We start from the raw sequence: 21,057 nt of genomic DNA, 5'->3' as shown, positions 1-21,057 counted from the left end.
AAATTTCTAGTTTTCCTTAAAAACTGACTCCTTGGTGATATTTAATTCTAATCCTTCCCCTTAATAAAAATTCCAAAACGGTCGCCTTCCTTAGCCTCAAAACGGCTACACGTTACAGACAGCATTTCATAACCTATTTAATCGGGCTCTGTTCCAGCATCCACAACCCCACAGTCAGCCTGGCTTATTTTTCCATACCCACCAATGCCAGAATTAACTCAGAGTATTAACACACATACTGAACTCTCTGCAAAGGAGCATTGTACCTGCAGGGGATCCCTGAGGACTTGAGCACATTTTCCTTCTCTTTCCCCAGCGTCAATGTCCTTCCCCTTATGGCTTTCCCTTCTCTACCTTGCTCTCCTCCCCTGAGGAAGAACGAATGGACTGTGCTTCTCCAAAGATGAGCGGGAGAGCATCCCATTCCACAAGAAAGGAAAAGGTAAATGGTCAGTGAGTGCCTGCTCCCTGGAGACATCAGTGCTGGGTAGGGGCTTGTCTTCAGTAGGCCTCATTCTGTAGGCCAGGTTGGGATTGAACTCTTATCTCAGCCCCTCCAGTGCTCAGATTACAGGCAGGTAGCACAATGCCCACTGGGTGTTTTATCTGCAATACATTTTCCTATGGAATAGTTGTACTGTTCATATGGTTTCTAGTCCCAAAATGTGGGACTGGAGCATCATGGAGTTAATTGAGCATTTAAGACTATTCGATCCCAGTAGTCTATGTTACTTCCTCTTATATCATCATATGGCGCCAAGGAGGCAGCAATGACAGACTAAATTTGCTGTGGCCAGAGGCTTCGCAAAGTCCATGACACTGGGAGAACAATCATGGCCCTTTTTCTCAGCAGAAGGACACCCAAGTCCACACACAACCCATGAACTACCTTGGCTAACCAGCATGGTCCTACTTGTCTAAGCCACTCTAGAATTCATTCATTGATGTGGGCGTGCATAAACTCATCCTACGGGAATTTCATGAGCACCTACTATGTGCCAAGTACTCTCCAAGAGTCAAAGAATGCAACAATAAACAAAATAAGCCAGGCCTCCCAGAACATAAATTCCCAGGAAATGAAAAATGGTTCCTCTCTGTTTCCTCTCAAGGATTTGTGTTGAAAGATTAAGCACATTAACACATACATTGCCTTCTGTAATGTGGATACCTAGCAAACATTCAACAAATGCCAGCTATTGTTAACTTTTAATGAAAGTCCTTCTAGCACAAATTGAACTGAAATCAGTGTAGGTGACACCTGAAGGTGCTTCGTTTGGTACACAGATCTATGGTTGGGGCTGTGACTAGTTGTTCCCTCAAGTGTCCAAAGTAAAATAGAGCATTTAGTTGAAACTAGAAGCTCTGAGGTGAGCTGCCTGCCTATCATTCACCTGAACTCTAAATGAACGTCAAGGGTATTGAGATCCTTGTTTGTCTGACTAGTTGGGAACAGGAAGTGATCCAGGGGTTTATTATCATCTACGACAGATCAGTAAGAACCCCTGAGTCAGACCAAGTCGTGTAAGAGAAATGAAAGTGTGGGCCTTATGGTAATTATTTTAAGTAGCCAAACTGAAGGGAGTCCACAATGATGCCTTCTGGAAAGTTCTGGAAAGCCATCACTGCCGGGCTTTCTTTGTAAGCTTCAGGAGTTTACGGAAGTGCCCAGAACAATGGTTCGACTGCCAGATGGTTTCCTGCCAACCCAAGGGCTTTGTAGACCAACCTGGCCATTGATGTTAGTGGGGATGGCATCAACAAAGGACAGGAGTTAGCCAATATTTGAAAGAGTCACCTTCCCGAAGGGAATGAAGAAGACATGAATAGCAATAAATGAACCACAACTAAAAAACACCTGATAATCTGCCCAGTGTTGAAGGATAAGGCACCTTCCAGGTCGAATCCCAAACTCTTCCTTCCAAGGGGAGTTATGAACTTGTACGTTAAGCCACAGTACTAAAGGTAAGTCCGCAGTGTGCTCAGTCCCGAAATGGAGCATTTTTTATCAACCCTGCCCTCCAAGGCTGAGGGAATGAACGTTACAGACAAAAAGGCAGAGAGATTGTGAGAGCCAGAGGTCGGGCAGAGTGGGAGAAAAACCATGTCTTCTGTATATGATAGAGTTGCTGCCATCAGAAATCATAGCGGTTGTGGTTATCTGCCCAAGACCATCTCTAGACCAAGCCTGGCAACCTGGCAACGTAGCATGGATAGGGGAGGGGTCATGGAGCTGAGAGCAGTTTTTGATTGGCCGCTGCTGGAGGAGAAAGAGTCAGCTGTCTTCAGGGGTGTGGCCTCTCATGGGTGCACAGTGATGCTGCAATAATGCCCTATATTCGTGCACACGGAGCGCTCTAATTGAACTCTGGGTTATAAAGGGGGGGGGAGAAGATGTGAAATTGGGAAGGGGAGATGAGAAGTATCTGGGAGAAGTTGGGGGTCAGCAGTGGATATTAGCAAATACACTGTATACGTGTATGAAATTCTCAAAGAGTAGATAAATAGATGACGCTTTTTTTAAAGTCATGAGTTGTATTCGGTTAATTCCTGAGAACATTTTGACTACCTATTTCAGTTCAAATCTGTTCACTGGAATTTGAAAAGGAAGAAAGAAAACAGAGAATCAAACCCTTTCATTAGCTCATACCTTAAATGTTTATCTATTGGTCTGTTTGGCTCAGGAACAGCAAACACGTCTAAGATTTTGGTTTTGTTTAACTTCACAGCACTGCGCGCAACAACCCTCTGCCCACTCTACCCACGACACTGTGCAAGCTTTCTACCCTTGGACTTTCTCTCTAAGTTTATGCTTATGGTTTTTGATACACAGATTTCAAAGCCTTCCTGGAAACCAATGATACCTAAACAATGAAATGAGGAAGGACATGAAGAATCCACGAGACATTTAGCCATTTTCCTATCTATCTGTCCCTGTAACGTCATACCTAATAGAAATGACTAAAAGGGGAAGATGTTTCTTTTGCTCACAGTTTCACGGGGTTCTACCAGTGTTTCCTCGGCTTTATACACTTGTTTTATGATGATCATGATAGCAGAAGCGTGTGGCGGGAGGAGCCATTCACCTCCTGGGAGGCAGGAAGCAGAGAGAAGTGACAAAGGGGTCAAGGTAAGAACCAGGCTCTAAGGCCAACTAAATTCGCCCAGTGGCAACTAAACTCTTTTTTTGTAATTCCTCTTCCTCCCATTAGTCTACTCAAATTTTGAGCATAAGAAAGGATTAAACCCCTCATTAGATTGCAGCCCTCAGAATCTAGTCAGCTCAAGAGGAAGCGTCCTCTCAGGCAGCCCCTCAGCATGTTTTACTAATGCCCTAGGGGTTGCCCGCTTGCATAGTTTGAGGGAGCCTGATTATATATCCAAATTCATTACATAACCAACCCAGGCTGGGCTTGAACTTCTCACCCACCTGTCTCGACATCCGAAATGCTGGGATAACAGATGTGCACCACTACACACAGTTCTCTTAGGTGTTTCTCAGTTGAGTTGTTCAAATTAGGCACCATATAAACATAACTACCAATAAAATCCCAGGTATGAATTTGTAATTATTTGATATTTCGACTCCTGAGAATCTTCCTTAACCTAACAGAATAGAACAACTGTAGCTTCCTCATTTCCTCAAGAGTCCTAGGCAGAGTTGGGAGTTTTCCTGACTCTGTAGGTCAAAGCTGAGGGAAGCAAGCAGGCCTCTCACACACAAAGAGCTATGAGGGAGCATTTGAACTGACCATGTGTTTCCTTTATCTAGGTGAGTCCACTTCTATGTTTTTTGATTTAAAAATCACTGCTGCATCTGTCGTGTTTTCTGAGACACCAAAGTAGTCTTCTTTTCTCCTTAAGTTTCTGTCATTTTTGTCAAGGATCTAATCACAAAAATAAGAAGAAATGACTGCTAACACTGGTTAAAGTATGTGCTGGTTAGTGTTTTGTCAAGAGGACATAAGCTAGAGTCTCCTTACGGGAAGAAACCTCAATACAGAAAATTCCCCATCAACTTGGCTTGATTGGTGTTTGATATGGGAGGGCCCAGCCTACTGTAGGTGGTACCCAGCCTGGGATGGTGGTCCTAGGTTGCGTAAGAAAGCTTAAGTAAGCCATGGAGAGCAAGCCAGTAAGCAATCGTTTCTCCATGGCCCCTGCTTCTTCCTGTCTCCCGGTTTCCATCTTGGCTTTCCTCAACAAAGGGCACAACTAGAACCTATACATTAAAATAAGCCTTTTCTTCCCCCCAAGTTGTTTTTGGTCAGTGTTCTATCACAACAATAGAAAACCAAACTAGGGGGTTGGGGATTTAGCTCAGTGGTAGAGCACTTGCAATCACAAGGCCCTTTCGGTCCCCAGCTCCGAAAAAAGAAAAAAAAAAAAAAAAAGAAAAAACCAAACTAGGAAAGGTATATGAACCCAATCAGGAAGGCAGATAAGAGAGAAGCAAAATAGAATTAGAAAGAGAAAATCACATTGACTCTCCAATCTAAAGGGCTTTGGGCAAACATTTAGAGGTAGAAGCTGAAAAGGCATTTTCTACGCACTTTCTTCTGCATATGTGTGCATGTGTTCATGTATGTGCATTCACACACATGTGACGTTCAATGCACATGCTTGAGGGGTCTGGAGGTCTAAAGACGTCTAAAGGATGTCTTCTTGCATTGGTCTTTACCTTGTATTTTGAGACAGGTCCTCCCATTGAAGCTGGAACACTGCTTCACCTGAGTTGGCTGGCCAGCAAGCCTCTGTCTCGGCCTCCCCAAAGCTGAGCTTTCAGTCGCATGCCATTCAACCTTGCTTTGTCATGTGGGTGCTGGCAACGGAACCCAAATCCCAAGCTCGCCTGGCACCCATTTTAGCCCTTTAGCTCCAAACTTACTTGATCTGCCTCACCCATGTGAAATCATAAGTTCTAATAGAAGCTGGAGAAAATGGCAAAGAGGTGTTGAGTAGCCAGGCTTGCCAAGTAAGTCAAACAGAGGGATGGGGCAGGGGTGCGTGTGAAGGTGTTAGCCCAACCTTAGTCTTCCCAAACAGGAGTGGCCCGCCTACTCCTCACAACTGCACAGCAAAGTAATGGTGGTCGTCTCTGAATACTTCGCCTCCAAGCTTCACAAAATTCAGGTGAATGCCTTTGGCTGTATGTTATAATATTAGCAACTGTCTTGCTAAACCAAATGCTCCTTCCAGCATAGAATACCATCTTTTAAGCATTAGCCCTGTCCATTTGTCATGTGCAGCAGGAAATTCTTTTTTTTTTCCAGTCATGTGCAGCAGGAAATTCTTAAAGGAATAAGCCACTTAAAGGAGTCAGAAAACACAGAGGGTGGTGGATCTTTAGCCAGTGCATGTGAGAGGAAACCCAAGGGGGTTGGGGTTTTCCTGCCTCCTAATCAGTGGTAGATATACATTTCGAGCTTCCGGGCAAACATCCCCCTCCCCTCCCTTCCTTATGCCTCCCCACCCTCCCCATTGGACTGGGGGTTCAGTCTTAAGGCCCTGGGTTGGTCCCAGGAAATTCTTAAAAAAAAAAAAAACAGAGAGGTGGAGGAAAGAAGAAGGGGAACCCACTGGGAGGAACCAAAAAGAAAGGGAGGGAAGGGGAGAAGGAACAAGACAGACAACCAGAGGGGATGCTCAGGTTGCTGTAGGTTGGGTAGAGTTAGACAAAAAAACAAAAAAATTAAAAAAAAAAGAGGGTGGGCAGAGATTGGAGCATAAATCTTAGACAAGAAATCCAGAGAGTATGAGTCTTTATATTATCTGTATTAACACTTTTTCTTAGATTTGGGGGAGGGGGGAGAGTGGAACTAGGACCAAGGCCCAGGCCCCATCTCTCAGTCCTCTTTGGAAGGCCAGGCATTTGCCTTACCCAGCTGATCCTCTTGGGCTGCATGCGAATGGGTAAACTTAGCTTCATTAGTCCAGGTGAGCTTCAGCACCCCATGTTACAGATTTAAACCATTGTAGCTGTTGTTTCAGCTTGCCCTGAAGTACGACAGGGTGAGGAGGTCCCCACGTAGTTTTTATAGTTTTAATACGGAGAAAAGCACTTCCACAAAGGTCACCTAGAATCTCTGAAGCAGTTCCAAGTTCTGCTTAGTTGCACCTGAGATGTCTGGACCTCCTCGGGTCTGAATGGAGCCACACAGACCTCGCCTTTCGCAGAAGAAAGTTTAGTCGTTTGTCAAAAGCAGAGGGATCTTTTCAGGTGTCGGAGATACAGCCTATGTCCCACGGGGCCAGGCTCACCTTTCCTGGAAAGCGGGGCCAGCTCTGCTGAGGATAATGGTTACTTCTGGTTGGTCATAGGAGAAACGTTCGTAATCGATTCAGAAGCTGCCCACATCTTTACACCTCCTTCCCACTCGCCCTCCTCACTGGCTTCTCGCCAGCACCTATTGATTTGAAAGTGTAGATGACACTGTCCCCATGTTGCAAATAGGGATACTTAATACCAGTAAACTTAATTGATATGAGGAAGGTCTTGAAGCTAATTGAGGGTCCCTCGTTTGCTGCATTGAGTCCAAGAGCGCTCTGTTTACTTGGTAGTGCATCGCAAACAATGCTTATGGGTTCAGACAGACGATCTGGAAACCCAAGAGGACACAGTGAGGACAAACGATCTCTCCTCTGAGGCCTGAGGTATAAAGAATGGCTGTGGGTAACATAGGTGCATCCACTTGGAAAGTTAAGTAGGTGGTGGGATTTATAGACACCAAATTAAGTAGATTTATTATTGATTATTGACTGATTGTTTATTATAGATATAAAGGTAATTGATATTTAAAATGATATAGGATCTGTGGTATAGCTAAGTGGTAGAGAATATATTTAGCATGGCCAAAGTCCTGGGTTCAATCTTCAATACTAATAAAATAATAGAGAAGCCATAAATCAATAATCAAAGACATTTTTATTTAAAAAAATATGTAATAATATAAAAAATGCCGCACTGGCTGACTTTATATCAGCTTGACACAGCTAGAGTCATCAGAGGGGTGAGCCCCTCAATTGAGAAAATGCCTCTTTAATATCAGGCTGTAAGCAAGCCTGTAGGGCATTTTCTTCATTAGCAGTTGATGAGGAAGAATGGTGCCACCCCTGAGCTGATGATTCTGCGTTCTCTAAGACCAGGCCATAAAGAGTAAGGCAGTAAGCAGCACCCCTCCATGCCCCCTACCTCATTCCTGCCTCCAGGTTCCTGCCCTGACTTCCTTCAATGGTGAGTAGTGAATTAAAGTATAAGCCAAATCAAGCCTCTCCTCCCCAACTTGCTTTTGGTCACGGTGCTTCATCTTAGCAATATTAGCCCTAACCAGGACACCGGCCGTTTACAGAACACACATAGAGCATAAGGAACGTGCATACGGGAGTAACATTTACACAACAGTCAAATCTGCGAACAAAGACTTACAAAACAGTAAGTCATACATAATTGGAAAAAAAGTTAAAGATTAAAAAGTAAATTTAATAAAAGTGAAATGGACAAAGAACTCCGGTAGGAACATAAATTCTATAGGAATTGAAAGGCAGTCCGCCTATATATGCCAGGTTTAATTGACTATGGAATTTACAGCTGGATTAATTTTTCATCGTCCAAACAAAATCCCTTAGATACACATGAGTGGGAAGGTTTCTATTGGGTCAGTTTCAGGAGCTTCTGCCCGTGGGCTCCATTGCTGTGGTGTGGCAGAAGTCACAACAGAGAGTATGGTGGGTGAAAGGCTGGTCACTCTGCCATGACCTAGAAGCAAAAAGCGAGAAATGGGTGGGGGACGAAGTGGACCTTTCCAAGATGCCTCCTCAATCTGCCACTTCCCAATCTGCCATGAAAAGATGACTCCATCGGCTGATTAATTCATCCGTTGATGGAGCCCTTGTGAGCCAATCGTTTTTCTAATGGAAAAATGTCTGGCAACCACGTCTTTGCCACATGAGCCTCTGGGGACTTTTCAGATCCAAACCATAATACCTCAGCTATTTACTTGAGAAATAAAAAAAATTAAAAACCACACTTTGCTTGTTTCTTTTTTCCTCTTTCTGGTGGCCTTGAATTCATGATCCCCCTGCCTCAGCCTCCCATATATAAGATGCTGGTGCTGTAGTTGTACACAATTATACATTCTACACCCTCAAACGTGCTGCATACCAACCTGTGCACGAAGAATCCCGGGAAACTTATCTACAGCAGCAGAGAGTGGGGAAGAAACTATCTATTTGCCCATACTTAAGGATGTTCACACTGAGAAACAAAGTAAATAAGGTCTACGTTTTAGAAGAGAAAAATTCTATCGCAAATTATAATCAGAGTTTGGTTTTATTTACGGGTGAAAAACTAAAACAACATTCGAGTGTTTGTAGATACATAAAGCGATGTCTGGAGGTTTATGTACTGTGGTTTTAATAGTTAACGGGTTCTACAGGTGAGTAGGAACTGACTTGGCCTCACTTCTTCTCAGGACAAGACTAAGGGGTGGAGAAATATTCCTGGATCTGACTCTTTTTTTTTCCTTCCATCTTTATTAACTTGGGTATTTCTTATTTATATTTAGATTGTTATTCCCTTTCCCGGTTTCCAGGCCAACATCATCCTAACCCCTCCCCTCCCCTTCTATATGGGTGTTCCCCTCCCCATCCTCCCCCCATTGCCGCCCTCCCTCCAACAATCACATTCACTGGGGGTTCAGTCTTAGCAGGACCAAGGGCCTCCCCTTCCACTGGTGCTCTTACTAGGCTATTCATTGCTACCTATGTGGTTGGAGTCCAGGGTCAGTCCATGTATAGTCTTTGGGTAGTGGCTTAGCCCCTGGAAGCTCTGGTTGGTTGGCATTGTTGTTCATATGGGGTCTCGAGCCCCTTCAAGCTGTTCCAGTCCTTTCTCTGATTCCTTCAATGGGGGTCCCATTCTCAGTTCAGTGGTTTGCTGCTGGCATTTGCCTATGTATTTGCTGTATTCTGGCTGTGTCTCTCAGGAGAGATCTACATCCGGATCCTGTCGGCCTGCACTTCTTTGCTTCATCCATCTTGTCTAATTTGGTGTCTGTATATGTGTGGGCTACATGTGGGGCAGGCTCTGAATGGGTGTTCCTTCTGCCTCTGTTCTAAACTTTGCCTCCCTATTCCCTCCCAAGGGTATTCTTGTTCCTCTTTTAAAGAAGGAGTGAAGCATTCACATTTTGGTCATCTGGATCTGACTCTTACCAGCTCTGCCCGTGTTGTTGGAATGTTTGGTATCACACGTTTATGTACACCTTGAGTAATTCTGTATATATATATATTTGTTTGCTTTTTGGAGCTCTGAATCCACTGAGTAAGGAAACAGAATCTTCGCACGCATCGGTACCCTAGTAAGAATTATGGCAGCATTTACAGGAGGATTAGGGCTAAATGGTTTTGAGGAAGGTATTTAAACTCAGTGAATCCTTCCTGAGTAAAGCTATGCAGGGTCTGGCCCAGTGTCCTTAAAGAGGTCAGGAGAACATACTTGAAGCAGGGCAATGGTCCAGCAATTAGTGGGTAAAAGGCAGGAGGCATAGGCTCCAATCTCTAATCTCTCTGGGTCTCATTTTCCTCAGCAGTAAGACGAAGAATGGACCAAAGCATCACTTCAAACTCTTTAAAATGGTGGTAGGATGAATAGAGGGTATCAGTTTTCAATTTCCAAAATAAAATCTTACCCAAAAAATATCCATTATTCAAACTTGATAGTATTAGAATTTCTTTGGTCAGAGGGAGGTCATGGGTCTCAGGATGCCCTGGGGAAATCTGGGGCTGTGTAGAACATTACCCTAAAAATTCCACTTAATATCTCTTCTAGATCCCTTTATACGTGAACAGTACACGGTTCTCATTTGCGCATGCCATCTGTATGTGCCAGCCAAACGAAAGGCCTGTGAGGAGAGATGTGGGGAAGGAAAAACAAAACACAGTAGCATTTATTGCATTGCTAACATGTAGCAGGCACCCTGTAAGCCATTTAATAGCTTCCTTTGTTTAATCCTCTCAAGAGCCCCACAGTTTCACTTCTGTATAGATTAGGCTACCAGGGACAAAGCACTTGCCATAGGTTACACACCAAAGGAGCTGGAAACCAAGTTGATTTGCCAAAATGGAAGGGGTAGACAGGGTAGGTAGGCCCGGAGCATGGTCTTTTCCTACTAGAGAAAAAAAAAAAAAAAGACTCAAACAGTTCCGCTTTGGGGCTGGAGAGATGGCTCTGTTTAAGAGCACTGGCTATTCTTCCAAAGGACCTAGGTTCAATTCCCAGTACCCACATGGCAGCTCACAACTGCCTGTAACTCCAGTTTCAGAGGATCCAACATCCTCACACGGACGTCCATGCAGGCAAAACACCAATGCACATAAAAAAAAAATACATAAAACGAAACAAAAAGTTCTGCTCAGAGTTGAAAGGGGAACAGGGGATGCCAGGCGAGAGGATTCAGGAGGACTTCTAGTCCCTGCTCTTCCTACTCGAAGGCATCTTCTGAAAGAAAGCCTCAGAGGACCATTTCTACTCCTCCTTTTCCTCTTCCTATTGTTGTATTGATGTTTGCTTTGTGCTATTTTAAAAAAAAAAAAGACAAACCCATGTACTCTAAGGGTCTAGAGAGCTGAGCCTATCCTACGTGAAACATGTCAAGAAAACCACAAGGCAGCATAGAACTCGCCGTTTGCTATGTGGTGCATTATATCGAGCTTGAGAAGTTTTGAGATTATTTTTTTCATGAGCGGTAAAAAAAATTCAGGCTATTCTTTTTCTACCCTCTGTAGATCCCTCGAGGAGCAAGAAGTGGACCCGGCCTCTGGGAGCATGGCATGCTAACAGACACACTCACTACAGGAGGCTCGTCTCCTCTGCCTTCACGGAGTCACCAATCGTCCTACACTGCTGCTGAGTGAGCCAGGCTTTGTTGCACGTCCAATGCTATGCCCATCAGTTGCCCCCACTGATGGTCACACTGCAATAGTGATTTACCTTATTTTCCCAAGTAACCAATTCATAGAACAGCCAGGCAAGCCATGACTCACCTTGGAAGAGGCCCAAGGCTCTCCTCTGCAAAAAAGCTTTACAAAAAGATCATCCTTTGTGGAATGTGAACAGCATGGCCTCTGCCACAGAGTAATGTTTCCAAAGGTTATTATCGCAAATCCAGACATTTTGATATTCTGTTGAATCCAGTTGTACCACAGAGTCAGGTATCTGCCCACAAAATATCTGCCCACGAAGATATTCTGAACCAGCCTAAGGCACAATGTAAGTCTCTTGCTCCTCACATCAAACATAACACAGTGTTTCTTCTCGTTTGGATCTGGAAGGTTAAGTAAGTTTATATTGATTGAAGCCATGAAAACCAGTGGCTGAGGCTACAGTCGTTCCTTTAAAAAGATTATCACATTCTTCCATTTTAAGGGAAATAAAATATTGATAGATCCTCAGTCAAAGCCATGTGATTTATCCGTTATGGAATTAAGGGGCATTAGAATAATAACAAGTGGGCTTATAAATGCTACTTCTGTGGCGTCAAACAATTTTGGTATGAGCAACGTCTGACGTAAGGAGCCCCAGCCATTGTCTCAGGGAACAGCAAACACAGGAGCGGGAATAACACCGGCTCAGAGGAACGGAGTGGAGCTGTGCCTTTTCGTTTGCACATTCAGTTGGCTTGGTAGCCTCTGGCGCGTAGCTGATGCTTAACTAATATTTACTGTGAAAAATCGAGGAATTTAGTTTGTAAACTTTGCGTGGTTGATGTAATATCCCACCTGTGCTTGTAAACAAACTTTGATTTTTTCCCCCAAAGCCTAAAAATCAGCAAATTGCTGTCCATGATAGCAGAAAAACTTACCACAGATCAATTTTTTCCCCTTTTCTCTCTCAAGAAGGACATTTATAGTGATGGATGAGGACACCTCATTTCACTTATGACTCCAGTCCTGGTGTGATTATCGCTGATGTCTTATTTTAGAAAAAAAAAACTGAACGAACTGCATAGGCATCTAGACGAGAGCCATAAATTCATCTTTGTACCAAGAACGATGTGTGCAGCTATGCTCTCTCACACACAAGATAAAACCTGTTAGTGCCTTGGGACCGCTCTGAAACCATTTGAGTAGACAAACCACATTGGAGCTATTGTAGGTGGTCACCTTTGAAAGAAAGATGGAGGATTTAGAGTTTGAGGGACACTAAACTGGGTGGCTCCCAAAAGAAAGGGCAGGACTGCCCTGAGTCCATGAGTGACAGGCTGAGATCCACAGCAACACTGCTGTAAAGGGGCCGAGGGGTGGAGAGGGCAGGACAAGCTCAGAACTGAGCATGCTGGGTTTGCTCTTTGACCAAAACAGGATATGGGTTAGTCTAGAACCCTCGGCCCATCAAAGTTATGGACAGACAGTGGACAGACACCTTCTGTCTCGAGATAGCATTTCCAAGGGCATCATGGGACAGAGGCCTCAGGCAATAGGCAGTAGGCACTGGTTCTTTATATCCGAATGTGAAAGTTAAGCTTTTAATTCTGACGTACTCCCTTCTCTCTGGAAACCTTTAGTGACGTTGGGGACCTGACAGAGGCAAAGGAGAAAAATAAATAAATAAATAAATAACAAATGAGACTAAAAAAAGAAAAGAAAAAAAAAGTACAACAGGAACCCAAGGTGCAGGGAGCAATTGGGAAGGATTTGACCCTCATGCACGCAGACAGAGCGTCTATGCTTAGGGTTACAGAGGCTCGGACTTGGAGAAGAGCAATGAGCAGTTTCACCCAGAGGCAGGCACGACTTGGATCCTCTCCTGCTAAGTAATTCTCTCTAAATTAGTTCTCAGGCCTGATAATAAACACCAGCGGGCTTTTTTTTCCTTTCCTTTATATAGAAATCCAGGCTTATGAACAGTGTAACTAACACATAAAAGTTTCAGAACAATGATGTAGGTTACAGGATTCAGAATCGTTTTAGGCACCATCTGAAACAGGCATTTTTCTCTACCCATGAGACATTATCGAAATTAGTGCCCAGAAAGTTATGACTCAGGACACTGAAAGGCTGACCAACAATACCTGGACACACCTCCCCTTGACATCCAGAGAGGCCCCCGAGAGGCCATGAGAATGAAAGAAGAGTATAAAGAATGAGGAAAAAGCAAGCTCCTGTGAGATTTTACGAAAGTTATGGAAAGAAGTGACATGAAGAGAATTGATGAGAGAAAGTATGAAGAAGGAAATGATATGGATGGGTAGCAAGAGGCCAAGTCCTACTTCAAGATGGCTCATGCGTTAAGACTATAAAATTTTAGAGGGAATATACCCAAACCACAGACCACCAAGAGAAGTGAATGTGTTCTCACTGGAAGAGTACAATGAGCGGGACTCCAACTGTAGAATTAACCTTCCTCTTTCCTTTACAAACGAGGCCAGCATTTAGACAGCCCAGCGTTTGCACGGATAGTTGTGTAACAGATGGGGTGGATTACTGAGTCACCCACACAGGCAACCGCCGATTAACTTTTTCATTAATTGACTTTTAACAGTCCCACAGATGGCACATGGAAATTTTCCAGTACTTACACAGTAAGTAAGTCAGCCTCTCCCTCTTACCAAACGTGAATTTGGTTCTTTACAAAGAACTTAGGAGTCTGAAGGGAAAATTACAGAACGAATCTCATCTTTCATGCTGGTTGAAAAGAACTGGCCAACTCTAACTAACGTCTGTTGCTGCCGGTTTGGAAGTGGGGTGTCACTTTAAAAACTGGTTTCACTGATTCTTAAGGGCATAAGCTTTATGCTCACATTTCTCAGGGCTTCGGTCGATGGCTTCTCAGTTTTGAAATGGAAATAGGATCTATGCGAAATTGCTCTCTCCAGTCCACATTCGCCGCCCTTGGGTTCTGATTTGGAAAATCAAACACTGCCATCACGAACACTATAGGTGATCTCATTAGTGAATCTGAACCTCACAGTAGTTCTAAGTACTACTTAATACAGAATGAATTGTTTAGCTAACAGGCAAAAGAGCTACTCACACAATCCCACAGACTGGCCGAGCTGTTAAAATACAGTTACGAAATGTATTTGCGAGAACTAAACAAACTCCAACACATAAAGGACATGTCCAGCATCCGGTCAGGTATGAAAAAGTAAGCCTTGTGTAGTAGAACAGCGGACAAAAAGAATAATTGTGAGCTAATCCAAGTAAACAGGACGTGCTGTCACATCAATTTAAAATCAAACACAAGGATCTGGCAATCTGAATGGGGAAAGAAAACAAGGGAAAGCTTCCTTCCTTCAGCCAGTGCTTAGCACGATGCCAGCCCCGGTGGACGCGGTCAAGGCAACCTGGGTAGGCGAGCTCATTGCTGCCTACAACCTTGCTAGCATCCACCTTGACAACCATTCACTTGGTGATGTGAGCAAGGACTATGGATCCAACAAACGTGTGCCGAGGTCCACTCTGACCCCATTCCTATCACGTTCTAGTCAATGCCCTATGGCCCCCAAACTGAAAAACAGATAGCCTTGTCTGACTCTATTTGGCAAAATGTGTGGAAACAAATCTTTGACAAGGAAAACAAAAAAACAAAACAAAAACAAAAAACAAAACAAACAAACAAACAAGCCAACCCATGCTCTATTACCAATGGGAAATGTAACCCAGTGCAAGTTATATTCTGGTTCCCTCATCTGTGAGGTGGCAGATGACAAGTGTCCCCATGGATGGTCTTAGAGATGCTCTTATAAAATTGCAAGTAATGGTGAATGCTGAGAAGGTTGCTAATTTCTGTTAGGCTCTTAAATTTTAGACTGGCAGGTGTCAGAGAACAGCTTGTCACAGAAAGCCATGGTGGGTGATTCTAATTCTCCTGTTTGTCTTATAGACTGAGGATCTCTGAAAACATTAAAAATATGAAATGAAATTTCAGACGTTAGGGTGTAGGCTACAAAACATAAAATATTTGGGGTAGTGCCCGGAGCATGTATACGACCTTATTTATAAGCAAATGAATTTGAGATGCATATTTTACACACACACACACACACACACACACACACACACACACACACACACACACACACTCCCAGGTGGGTTGCTAACTTGTTTAGGGGAAACTAGAAAGAATATGGATTTTAACCTACCTGTCTACTCTCTTCCTTCTATTAATATAAAACTTATTTCTAACCACAGCCCCAGAGATTAACACATAACTCAGCATGGGCCAATAATAATGCTTTATCCTTCACAATCTAAGCCAGACCTATATTCCTATCATTTGAAAGATCTAAAACTGTTGTCCCTGTCCCATCTCTATCCAGTGGAGAAAGCTGGCCTGGGAGAATTAAGCCCCACGTTTCCTTCAGTTGTGCTATGCCTTATTTTTGTATGGGTTATTTTGTATTGGTTTCTGCCTATCCTAATGACTGCTGCAACACTGCCTATAACTGGCAGTTAAGAGAGAACTCTCTACTAAAGAAGACTCAAGTCTACATGGCCTTGGTGGCCATCGGATGGAGGCTGATTTATGCAAAGGACAGGGCAACCAGACAGTGAGCTTGAGGTTTTCATGTTGAAGTTTGAGAGGACCAAGAACAATGCTGCAATTGACTTTAAGCTACAGTGAAGGTTTTTCCTGTTGTTCTTGTTGATGTTGTTGTTGTTGTTGTTAAAAAATTATAAGATATTTTTATGATATTCTTTCTGCTCTCCTAATTCCTCCCAGACTCCACCTCCTTCCCTACCTAAATCCATAGTTTATTTTTCTTTTTCTCTCAAAGAGAAACAAAACAAAACCTGAAAAAAAAAAACCAAAAACAACAAAAATAAAAACAGTTAACAACAACAGCAAAAGCACACAAAGAAGATGGAGTCTATGTTATGCTGGAGTATAGTTGCTATGCCCAGGGTAGCACTGGAGAAGTGGATTTTCCCTTTCCTGGCAGCTATAAATTGCAAATGGCTTCTGGGTAAGGGGTTGTGTTTGTATCCACTTCCCCGTCTCAGTGCTGGGATTCTGTCTGGCTTGAACTTGTGCCTGTCTTGCCCATGCTGTCACACTTCCAGTGAGTTCGTGTGAGCTTCAACACTGCTGCGCCTAGAAGATGCTGTTTCCTTGATGTCACCTACCATGGCTCTTAAAATCCTTACACCTCCATGGACCCTACCTTGATGCTCGAACCTTGAGGGAAGGGATTTGATGAAGGCCTTTTAGGTTTGAATGTCCCCAGTGTCCCCACCCATTAAGAATCATTTTATTGCCGTGCTTGATTAATAGAATAATATTGGTAGGCTTTCCTCTAGGGCCCATGACCTATCTAGTTTCCAGTGCTTCACTACTTACCAGTGTCGGGTATGGGCTCCATCTCATGGGTTGGGCCTTAAATCCAATCAAAATCTGGTGAGCTACCCCATTGTATCACTTATAGGATACAGGGTTTGTAGCTGAGCCATGAGGGAGACAATATCATCATATAGCCAGCAAGTAAGACCTCCAGTTGCAGGACTAGGTTACATCATATTGGTCATTGGCCAAAGGGGTCCCATAGACCACCTCCCCAAACAGCCCAGGTGATTGCTAAGCCTACTGGTTACCCTTGGCAACCTGAGAATAAGGCCCTATTGCTGAAGACACCACTTTTGTCGTGGAACATGGAGACGTCTAGCTGGTGCCCAACTGGAAGCGTTACCCCTACTGACAGGCGTTCCTGGTGCTGGAAACGTTCTGAATGAATGAATACCAGAGGGGAAAAGTACTCACGGTCACCTCACAGTGAGGTTTGTTTTAAAGGTATGATCACTACAGCCAACCAACTACATATTTTTACTTCACACCACTTAATACGTCCACATCTCTCCCTATAAAACAGTCTCTGATATATAAACCCTTAAAGCTCTTGTGAAACTTAAAACAAGAAGTAATGGGGGGAGTGGTATATAGATTTCATAGTGAGAGTTTGGAATGAAAATAGTCTATTGAAACTATGCTTACTTTATTTACTTACTGCAGTGATGGGTCTAGAATCCAGGGCCTAACCCATGTTAGGTAAAGGACCTTTCACTGAGCTATGTTCTCAGAACCACTAATAACTAAAATATATACCAGGAACTACTCTAAATGGGATGAAGGTGGTAACCCTTCATTTAATCAGCATTGTGTCCCAGTAGGATAGCTCAATGTCCTTGAAAACTGAATAGGGTACAGAGAAGTCCAGCTAACTAACTGCTCAACACTTCACAATTTGTCTGCCAGCAATGTGACGCTCGCCCCTGCTGTCAACACCCAAATCCATGCTTTTAATGACTATGTTAGACCTCTATGTTTCAGTGTCTCTGCTAAGCCTAGCTCAAAGTAGCAATTCAACAAGTGTTCATTAAATGGTAGTCAATGGATATAAATTGTCTGTGTGAAGGTATTTATAGCAACCAAATGATGCTGTGTGTTTCTTTTTAAGACAATTTGGCAAAAATGGAGTGGCACCTACAAGACAAGAGGTCTTCTATAGGGACACTCCCAAATGTGTGTGTGTGTGTGTGTGTGTGTGTGTGTGTGTGTGTGTGTGTGTGTCCCTTTTGCTACTATTCTACTATTCTGGTTATTATACATAGAGCACTATATACTAAAGCTAAGTAAGTTCTTTTTGAAGTAAAATGATCCTCACATAATTTCCCAGGAAACTGGGTTATCCTAAGTATAGAAAAGGGATCCTACCTCATGCCAATGGGCCAAATAATAGGTAATACACTATTGAGATGGGGACAATACAGAAAGTTAGAAGACAGCCACCAGAAATACCCATCTTTCTCACTTTCTACATGAAAGAAAGTACTTCCCCTCTCATCCAGAATATAAATAAAGTAGTTCTTTAAATCATAATTTTCTCAGACTCCAATGTTAGCAGAAATGGCTTCTGTAACTATAATTTGGAAAGTTTCTTTATGATAAGAGTTTTTGAAGAAGATGTGCAAATGAATTATAGAATTTTAATCTAGTTCAGAGTAAATTTTTTATAAGGAACTTTGATATCCCTTTAAATGAGAATCATACTTCCCTATGTCGGCTGTATTGTAAAGAATAACGTGGCTACAGTAGAACTCGTCAGCTTACTAAAGCCACTCCCTCGTTGGAATGCTGAGATTCGAGTGTACTGATCCCCACATGCAGCGGAGTTTAGCTAAGCCTGGAAAAGACCTTTGCCACGAGGCTTTCCAAAACAGAAGGTTAGCAGCTTGGACTTCTATTGTGCAGTGGCAAGGATCTAAGAAACAAAATAACTTAAAAGGTTAATTCGACCCAAATCGTGGCTATTGCCAGGATCTGGAAAATTTGGAACCTAAGAACTACCGATAACTCTCACGTGACAGCTGTGGAAAAAAACTATGAGATCATCGCATCTACCTAAGGATCCCCCAGCCAGTTCTAGAGAAGCAATTGTAGCTTGGCTTGCTGGGGTACTGCTTCCCTGTGTGGGGAGAAAAAGCTTTTAACTCCTTATGGTGTAGCCAGGTGGAGTGAGAGCAGAAGTACTTCGCATATCCAGCTTGCAAACGGGGAACCTACTCCAGATGAACCCTGGAGTGGCCCCAGAGGCACATGCCAACACGGATCTGAAGCAGGACACATGGGAGCTGTTTATTCTACAGTTTTTTTTTTCCTTTGCAGTCACAAGAGCAATATTTCAACACCCCCTGAGAAAACGGAAACACTCAAGAGGGTGAACAGCCTGCTCTGCTCAGCCCCGAAGCGCTCCCCTGCACGCTGGGACACAGGTGCATGTCCTTGCTTGTCCAGTGATTTGGAGTGATTTAAACAAATTGTGAAGCTGCGGTGGATGTGGCGTTCTGGGTGGACATACGCCTTTGTGTTCTTAAGACATGACTAGCAGCTTAAAGGGCTCTGCGGTGAGCTTAATCCTGATGGGAAAAGGCTGTGCAAGCTGCAAAACTAGGTTTTAGAAAGACAGGATGGCTTTACCCTCAAAAAAATGACTGCTAAAACTGAATGGAAAAACGGACTTTTTCTGCTTCTCCGGACAGTTTGGACAGATAAGACTAATCCACAGATGCAAGGCTGCAAATATCTACCTACCTACCTACCTACCTTCCTTCCTTCCTTCCTTCCTTCCTTCCTTCCTTCCTCTCTCTCTCTCTCTATCTCTCTCTCTCTTTCTCTCTCTCTCTCTTTCTTTCTTCCCTCCTTCCTTCCTTTTAAAATAGATCTCTTTGCTGTTACCAAAGCTGAAGCTTCAGAAGCAACAATCTTGAAAATTGTATTATGAGGAAAATTACAAAAACTCTACGTCATTTATTTTAGGATCAGGAAGAGCTTTCTTCTTGTCGTCTTACGTGGAGAATTGCATGGCTTTCTGTAGGCAATCGATCACATGCTATAGGAGCTTGTGAAAGGCAGAGGACGGGGAGGGGAGGAAGGGAGGGGAGGCGGAAGAGAGGCGGAGCTTACTAACAACTGGTTTGCTTAGACTCTACTTATTCAGGTCAGTTTACCATGCATCTGTGTATTTTGAATATCACATACATAAGGACTCAGGATGACCATGTAGAGTGTCATGCTAGATTTTTACATTAATAAATTCCATAAACAACCACTGGCAAATGGCCATTTTCTTTTTTTTCTTTCCTTCTTTCTCTTTCCTCCTTCCTTCCTTTCTTTCTGTAGTTAGTTAGAGACAGGGTCTCTCTATGTAATCCTGGCTGTTTTTAGAACTTGCTATGTAAATGGGCTAGCCTCAAACTCGCTGAGATCCTCCTACCTCTGCTTCCTGGGTGCTGGGTTTAAAGGTGTCTGCCACCACAATGGTTGTTTTCATTAGTGGACAATGGAGGTCATCTTTTCTTTTTCTTAAAAAATAATGGCCAGATGTGGTGGTCATGCACACCATTAATCTTAGAACTTGGATGGCAGAATCAGGTGGATTGATTTCTCTGGGTTCTGAGACAACCAGAGCTACACAATAGAGACCTTATCCAAAATAACAAACAACAACAAAACAGAGAAAATATTTTGTTTTGTTTTCAATGTATGTGTCTGAGTGAGTGCCTGTGTCTGTGTACCCATGGAAGCAGAACACCGTCAGATCATCTAGCGTTAGAGTTACAGTAGTTGTGAGATACTCCAATTCTTTGCAGGGGTAGGAAGGGTTCTTAATCACTGAGCCACCACTCACCCCATCAGTCACCTTTACAGCAAGCAAAGTGTATCAATTAGTTTAACTCTTAGATCAGATCTGTGGCTCATATGTGGCTCCTTCTGGAATGCTGGGAGTTGTAGTTTTTGGACTATAACAAAAGCCTCACAGAAAAGTATGGTGGCCTATGGATTTTTCTTTATAACCACTGCAATACATGTCTCGGGACCACTCAGCTGGGAAATTCCAGGGAGTGGTCCTGACCAAAATCCATCTCTTGGTCAGGAACTAATATTTAATAAAACTTGCTCCAAATTTGGCCCAAAATGGTGAGATAGCTATTTCTCCAAGGAATCTCAGGATTAACGATTCCTGTAACCCCAGCTCTTGAAAGGCAGAGGCAGGAGGCAGATACCAGGCTAGTGGCTACTGACAAAGACCCTGTCTCACAGCAGCACCCAAAAGAAGTCTCACTGTTTAAAGATATAGGATCAGAACGGACATAAAGTACACAAAAGTCTTCAAAGGCAGCAATATTATCTCACTGAGTTTGGTGTAGGTTTCTGTAAATAAAATTTATTTTTCTCAGAACACGTTCTTGTTATTTTTGGTTGCTTTCCATTTTGTTTAGTTCTGAGCAAAGTTCTTCTTATGTAGCACATGCTGACCTCAAATTCCTGACCTTCTTGCTTCAGCCTTCCAAAGCGAGTTTATTGTTTGTATTGTCCCTCCCCCACCCCTCTTCTATCCTCTATCCTGTCTATGATGTCCTGTGTGGATACAGGATGCAACTTTATAATTCGCTAGTCCGATATCCCTACTCCCCAAAAGGATTTCATTCCTCCAGAAATTCTTTTAAAATCTCTATATGCAGGCATGTTCTATATGAATTCAAATAATTGGATATAAGGGCCAG

This window comes from Rattus rattus, chromosome 15 (assembly GCF_011064425.1).
Source record: "Rattus rattus isolate New Zealand chromosome 15, Rrattus_CSIRO_v1, whole genome shotgun sequence".
NCBI classification, from domain to species: domain Eukaryota; kingdom Metazoa; phylum Chordata; class Mammalia; order Rodentia; family Muridae; genus Rattus; species Rattus rattus.
This window is presented reverse-complemented; position numbering follows the sequence as displayed.